We start from the raw sequence: 8184 nt of genomic DNA, 5'->3' as shown, positions 1-8184 counted from the left end.
TGATTTTGTCAAAACTTGTGCCCATGTCACACTTTAAAATTATAAATCATTTTAACTTCTAGAATTTAAATCATGGATTTTTTATTCCCAATAAACACAACATGCCTCCTATATACACTAGCCTATAAAGTTACTGTAAAATGTTCTTAAACCCATAGCAGAGATATAGAAACATATCCAAAATATGCACTTCAACCTTCAAATTCATTAATTAGTGCCTTGCTTGCAGCACGTTTTAGTATCTTTGGTGGTTAGATGTTAATAATCACAGCTCATGATGCTTCCATGTGTTTTGCAATGTTAAAAACATGATTTGTTATAAAGTACCATTCAGGATAAAAAATCTTTTGTGATATCACTTCTTTCCTTTTATCAGCTATCTTGACACAGTTATAATATGACTGAATGGGAACAATAAGTTTCACAACAGGATTAGAGGAGATGGTAATTGTGACCTAAACAGGGGCGTGTTTATACAGTGCCTATAAAAAGTATATATCCCCTTGGATGTTTTAGCCTTTTATGGATTTTATAAATCAATCGTGGTCAGTGTATTCAGTATTCTTGGCTACCATTACACCATAAAGACAAAAGAATGCTCCAAGTAACTCAGAGAAAAGATTATAAAAGTATTAGTCTGGGGATAGATACTAAATAATTTCCAAGGCACTGAACATCCCCAGAGTTCAGTTAAATCCATCATCAAGAAAGGACAGAATACAGAAAATGTGTAAATCTGTCAAGATCAGGCCATCCTCACAAACTGAGTGACTGTGCAAGAAGGAGACAAGTGAGAGAGGCCATCAAGACACCTATGACTGCTCTGAAGGAGTTAGACGCTTCAGCAGCTGAGATGGGAGAGACCCTGCATACATCCTGGGTTCTTCACCAGTTGGAGATTTATGGGAGAGTGACAAAGAGAAAGCCACTGTTAAAGAAAACTCAGATTACATTTTGACTAGAGTTTGCGAAAGTGTGGGAGACTCCATGGTAAGGTTTAAGAAAGTTTTTTGGTCTGATGAAACCAAAATGGTGCTTTTAGGCCATCAGACAAGACGCTGTGTTTGGCGGACACCAAAACACTGCACATCACCACAAACACACCATTCCCCTGTGAAGCACGGTGGTGGCAGCATAATGCTGTGGGGATGCTTCTCAGCAGCTGGTCCATTCATACAACTTGTCAGAGAAGTTGGACATTGAAGTGTCCAGATGTGCAATCCTGACTGAGACCTATCCACACAGACTCAGTGTTGTGACTGCAAAGGTTAACACTGAATACTGACTTAAAGAGTGAGGGAGGGGTGTGTGGGATATTTATGCAGTGACTTACTTTACAATACATGTTTTTACCTAATTGACGTTACGTTTTAGAAATCTTTTTTCATTTTGGCATTAAAGGGTTTTTAGTCAAAAAAGTCAAAATATATTGACCATGATTAATTTATAAAATCATAAAAGAAACTATGGTTATGTTGGCAACAATATTTTTACCTTTTATAATTCCGTATCCCTCCAAAATGTTTTCAGGCAGAATCCAACTTCATAGCTCTCATTTTTTAATAAACTGTTAACATTATATCAGAGGCTTTATTAAAGAACAGAACTTACAAGGAAGTCACGATCCTAAATAAAAATATGTTCTTATTAAGTACAATGAACATCAGAAAAAATAAGGACTTTTAAAAACATTACGTATTTAAAATGGTTCAAATCAGTGAGAGGTAATGTGGCTGTATTGAAATAACAGAAAACACCTTTTGTGTAGTGCTGAACCACTAAAGACAGAGGGGGCAAACTGACTTGTCTTAGTTCAGATTCATAAGTAGATTATTTTTACTAGTCTTTATGTCTTTGTGTAATCTTGTCTATGACCAGAGTTATAGAAATGTCTTGTTACCAGAAGCTTATACAGTGGAAATAAAGAAATAAACCTGCTGAATGTACTATACTTAAAGCTGATTGTAACGTAGCACCTTTAATGTAGTACTTATATATTATGTGCCTTTGAATTGAAAACATAAGTATTTCTATAACGAGGAAAATGTCGTTGATCAAACAAGAAAATTAAAATTTACATGTGGGAGGCATTTTGGTGCATTTATTAGACCTGAGGAACCAATTAGTTCACTTGTACTTGGATAAACTGACTCACACTTTGTAGAAGAAACTCATCATGATCTTGTTACAACCGTTTTGTTTGAGGTTTCCTTGTATGAAAGTGTATTGAAAGGAAGAGGCGATCAGGAAACAAAGTTTTATTAGTTTCCTGGTAACCAGGCCTGTCAGCTTCCAAATCACAGGAATTGCTGACAACACAAAGAAACCTCATTGAGAGCTCAGATTACTTCTTTTTTTGAAGCCCATTGTTGTGAGAAAATGTGTCTTCACTACCCATGGGAATATTTCTTGAGAATTAAATAGAGTTTGAATTGATCTTTAATCAAGGTCATGTACATATGTACATGTACATTGTCTGTTTCCTTAAAGTCAGCAGCCATTCCTGTTTTACATGGTTGACAGCTCAGTAACCTTCCATGTTGTCATGCATGTAGTATTGAGGAAAATGTTCATAAAACCCTTAAAAGATCTCGATTGGTTGCATAAAAATATGACGTATGCTTGTTTTTACAAGTGTACCATTTCAGTCAGAGAGAAAAAAAAATGTAAACACCTGTTAAGAGAGATTTGAAAGGTGCTGATACTTTCTCTCTGAGGTGCTGCATATATTGGTAATTGATCATTTTAATCAAATCAAGGGATGATTAATGCAAATTTATCCAAAGTAAATACAGATCCTGCACAGGTCCAGTGGAGTTATCCATGGAAGTGTCTTTCGAGGAGGGGAGAGCCATGCTGTACAGGGACTTGGAGAGGAGACATTGTAGTGGGGACAATCAAGAACATCAGAGAATATGGCTTCTCTCTAACACTGCTCTGCACAGCAGGAGGGCTGAAGAGAGACATAGAGGACTTGGAGTTGTTGGTAGGTCAATTATTTCATGCAGCTGAATTTTAAAAAGGCTGATTACACACAACAGAATAATCAGACCTGATTCCCACTTTCCCACCAATGTCAGCAAAGTCCTGATTATTCAAAATTTCTTACTGACCAGATTTTCCTGAGGCAGGTCAGGAGGAATTTTATTTTCCCTGATCTGTTTTGAAGAGATTCAGGGTCATCCCAATTTTAAAAAATAAACATGGTCAATACTTATGATAAGAAAGAAAATGATGGCCAATCTGGAGGCAAAGTTACTGATGGAGGAAAAACAACAAACACAGCCATGGCGGCGATAGTAACTAGAAGGCATAAAGTTATATCAGTCTATCGCACGTGCAGAATTGTTGATGTTATCAGTCGGCCCTTTCTACATAATGTGTCAGCTCTGTGCTCTTGGAGTTCTTGCATGGTTGGTGTGGGTGTTGGTGTTCTACAAATCTTGCATCTTATGTAAGCTTATCACAGGCTTGACTTATTGGCATGATGTGTCTCAACTATGAATATTACACTTGTGACGACCCCTCCCATTTGGTTTCCACTCGCCTTGATTTCCTCCATGCCTTGCTCTCAGCCATGTTTCCCCTCTTTCAGGTGTTTGAAGTTGGCATTAGGGTGGTGCTGTGAGGAGTTGTGAGCTGATTGCTGCTCACCTGTGCAGGGCCTTCAGACAGGCAGATAAGCCAGCCTGTTTGAGATTCTCACTCTCTCTCAGCTGGGCCTGCTGCTGACATGTCATCCTTTTTTTTGGTTTGATGCACATTTCACTACAACCACACTACACATTCACTCATCCATACATTCCAGACATGACTGATAACTCACATTTACATAACACATTAGTTATTTGATAAGTTTGACCATATGTTACAAATAAATATACATTTGTTAATTCTTTATACTAAGTGTGGACTCCCTCTTTGTTACCTCCTTGAGTCAGGTCATAACATACTATAGTTTCTTTATTATTTTATGTTAATTTCACTTATGAACAACCAAGAAGAAGAAAATACAAGAATAGAACAAAAAAACAAACAAACAAACAAACAAAAAAAACCCACTAGCATGTACATATTATATTTTGTGTTACCTAGAAGTTATGTTCAAAGAATCCTTTAATATAAAATCAAATAAATCTTACTACACCTACTTTACATGTGGCACTGGGTTTGTTTATCTACTCAGTCAGCCAGTTCATCTCTGAAGGAGTTCAACGCTACAGAAAACTATGCATGGAAATTTTTACCCAAAAACTCTAGGAAAACAGAATTTTAATCTCAGTGAGTTTTTTTCTTGTTAACTAAAAGCTTGATATCATCAGCGGTATGGAAGGATTTTGAGTTAGTCTTTGCTGCAAGTCATAAAGAGGTAGAAACAAAGGGAACTGCAGATGGCTGAGTGGCTTGCACACCGATGCAGCAGCCAAGAGGGAAAGGCCTACGCCGAGCAGAGTTGTAGTGGACTTTGATGAGTAGGTAAATTTACCTGTGACCAATTCTCAGATAAAATGAAACTGTATTCAACACAGAATCACATTGCACAGGTTAGCATGGACTGCTTGGGGCTGATAGCGAGGGCTCCATCATTCTTCCTCACAGCTAGTTGTTTATGCTTGGGGGGTCCTGGCTAATTAGGATATCTGCTGTGGAGCTTGTGTCTTTTCGTGATTACTCCCAGTAAACCACAATGGTTGGATTTACCGCTTTAGCAGAGGTTACATTTATATCATTATGAGGACTAATATAGGACAACTGACGGTAAGACTCATTTTTCATTTGAGATGCTGAGTTTTAATGTGGTGTCTAGTCAACAGTAGAGGATGGTATTTGGCTGATAAGTTATGGTAGTGGCTAATTTGCTAACAGGCTCACACAGGCTTGCAGTTTGTGAACTCTGTACTTATTTAATTTAATAAAGGTTGAAATTAACCTGACACGCCAGAAAACCTTCTATAGACAGTGTTTGGGAAATAGCAGAGCCTTTGAAAAAAACTCGGAGGGAGATTGTGTAAACTTTCTGTCACATCTTTATGGATCAATCAGAGCAACAAAACACGAGACATCGTAGCCGCTACTGAGGAGTAAAGTCCATAGAGGACTGCTTAACGTGAACCATGACGACTATAGACATTTCAGTACACAACTTTTGTCATTTTTGAAAAGAAAACAACTCAATGCCGTTCTTTTTTTTTCTTTCAACGAGGAAATATTGTCAAGTTCTGATAAAACGGATGCTATAGCAGAACTCACAGTAATCTCTTCCACCATAAATGCACCGGCCTCCTCTTGCTGCTTGCTTACGTCACAATTCTCCTGTGCCTGAAAGCACTGCTCCTCAATGCTGATCTGTCCTTTCACTTTCTAAACAGGCCCAAACTGTTCACATGGGAGCTTTGCAACATGGATTTGCCAGTGAGAAACAGGGAAACAGCAAATCCATCTGCTTTGCAAGGTGAGGTTGAAATGGTACCCTGAAATATAGTCAAACCATCTGTATGTATCTTACTTTTGCTTTCAGGCCTTGTGTCACTTCAGATATATTCCCTCCTCTGGCAGCCACAATGATCCTCTCTCCTACTATCAGATTGGGGCTTTTATCAGAGGTAAGTGTATTTTGACACTAATTTAGCACAGACTTGCCTTGCCCAGACGTTTTTTTCCTAACACTGCAGACAAAAGGTCATAATCAAAGACTCCCTGCATGAGCTCTTATGAGCAAAGATTGCTAGGTGTGATTTTTCATGCAATGTGGAGTCATCAGTGGATCCCATTCCTGCTGTGTGAATGTCTTTTTTTGGCTTCTTCTAATCAATGAGAATCCAGGGTTGAGGGTTTAAAAGGTATGAGCACAATTAGAAATCTTATTGAAACAGGTGCAGTTGACATTGTATACCTTTTTTATTTCTTACTCATTCATAATGCATCATTTCAATTGTAGATAAAGAGCACTGTCATACATATTGTCTCATTTCTTTTAAGTCAAGGTCAGGTTACAATTTCTTTTGTCTTTGTTACAATGGTCACTGACTGTGCGATCACAGAGCCATAAATTTGTACCTTTACATGGTGGTACATGATCAGTGTTTGTGACAAATGTGATGACTTTGCAAGAAATGAAACTGGGATGAACTACATCAAGATGGAAGTCCGTTAAAAAGTATACAGTATTTCTGTTTACTTGATTACACTGTATTTGTTTGACCAAACATAATTAATGGCGCACTGACTTCATGGCAAAGCTAACAACAGTTAGCCTGCTAACCTGTCTGCCGAAGTGTGTCTGATGTTTCTTGCAAACATTTTTCTCTTTTTCAGTCTGTCGTGGTGTAACACATCATAAAGACAGGGATGTCATTGCTGGAGCTCGAAGAACTTTCCTTCTGTCTCACAGACCCAACTTCATCACTCCTCTTTCACGTTGCCATTTGGTTTGTTTACATCTGTGACTTCTGTGAGCAGATTGCTTTGTGCCCCATATCGGCCACTTTCACTGATGTCATGGTACAAATCATAGAAGGCCGGACAAAAATCAAACATGGTAAACTTTTATCAACATCTGTGTTTTGATTGTTATCCACTATGAAACACTAAGCAGATTTTTTATTTCCCAAAACCCTTTGACTATCAGACAGAGCTAAGATCTTGCTAAAACATGTAGTCCATCCTCAGCTTTAGTTAGTTTCACCTCTTTTGGGTATATTTTTGTCTGCACATGGTTTAAGGCCAAGTGTCTTTTAGAGGAGTCCTCCCTGTGGAATTTATTTTTAGACTCTTATTTATCCACAGATTTGTGCAACGTTCAAGTAACAACAACTTAATGATACCCAAGAACAAGAAAGACTGTGATGCAGCTTGATCCCTGTAACAATATAATGACATAAGAAGTCAGGTAACGTGTGGGTGTCATTAGTATCATTACTGGATTTAGTCTGAAACCAGCTGCTGCTTACCTCAAACAGGTTAGGTCAAATTTGCTTTTCTACTAGTCTTACAGTTTTTTTTTTGGCTGAATTCACTTACATTTTTGGATCACACATTTTTCAGCAGGATTTCCATTTTCAAAATGGTTCTTTTCCTCCCATCTACTTCAGCAGCCACATCAGTACCTCACAAGATACTCATATAGAGTTCCTGATTGCAAGACATGCCCCTTTCCTTGCTCTGGCAGAAGTATTCATTTCAACCAGCAGATTGAACCTGTCATAACACCTTCAAAAGCTTTTGTTCCAGCACAGTCTTATGTGTCAGCGTGCTGCATGGTCTAGATGCATTTGACATTCCTTTACATAATCAAATGCCACAGTGCTATGTGTTGACTCATACTGTTTGCCGATCAAAACAGCCTCCAAGAACATCTTGAACATCTTTCCTGTTATGGCACACCTACAACAACACACGGCTGTTTCCGGCTAATGATTGACACGGCAGCATTTTGGTGAAACTGAGGCATTCCTGAGAAAACTGTATTATATGATACTCTTGGATAACTTGAAATTTGAATGTACAGTGCTTAACAAATTTATTAGACCACCACCCAAAGTAAGGCTTATGCCACAGCTGCCCTAAATTAACAGCATTGCTAATTACCAAAATCATGTTTTATGTTTCTGCAATGGTTAATACACCAATATGGAGAAGCTCTTTAACCCAAATGATATTTTTAATGCTAAAATATAATTGTTATTGTTATCCATGAACTTTCAAATTTACTGATTTACAAAAAAAAACCCTGAAAAAATAGTAAAGCACATTATCATTTCTTGATTAATATGTCAAATTATATTTACTTGCATTCATGAGCATAAAAATTAGTTTTAGTGGTTGAATGTTATGCTTGATTAATTTCTGACTTCTCAGAGAAGCCCTGTGAGCCGGCTTAAATTTGGGTATAAAAAGGTGATTTCAGTCTGAAATTCCTCATTCCTGTTCAAAATGGTAAAACGTGGAGAGCTCACTGAAAATAAAAGAGTCTTCATTAAAGCATTTCATGATGCCGGATGGTCTCTGAGACAAATATGACAGGTGGTCTAATAAATTTGTTAAGCACTGTATTTTTTTATTTTGTTGTTTTTATTCTTTATTTCATACAGAGACATGATCTATCTGAGGTATTTACAGCAGTGGAGTCAGCCACTACAGAGAGCTTTCAGTACAACTAAACACTGGCCATAGGGCAACTCTGTA

Source organism: Cheilinus undulatus, linkage group 7, assembly GCF_018320785.1.
Source record: "Cheilinus undulatus linkage group 7, ASM1832078v1, whole genome shotgun sequence".
Taxonomy (NCBI): Eukaryota; Metazoa; Chordata; class Actinopteri; order Labriformes; family Labridae; genus Cheilinus; species Cheilinus undulatus.
Note: the sequence above shows the minus strand (reverse complement) of the source record.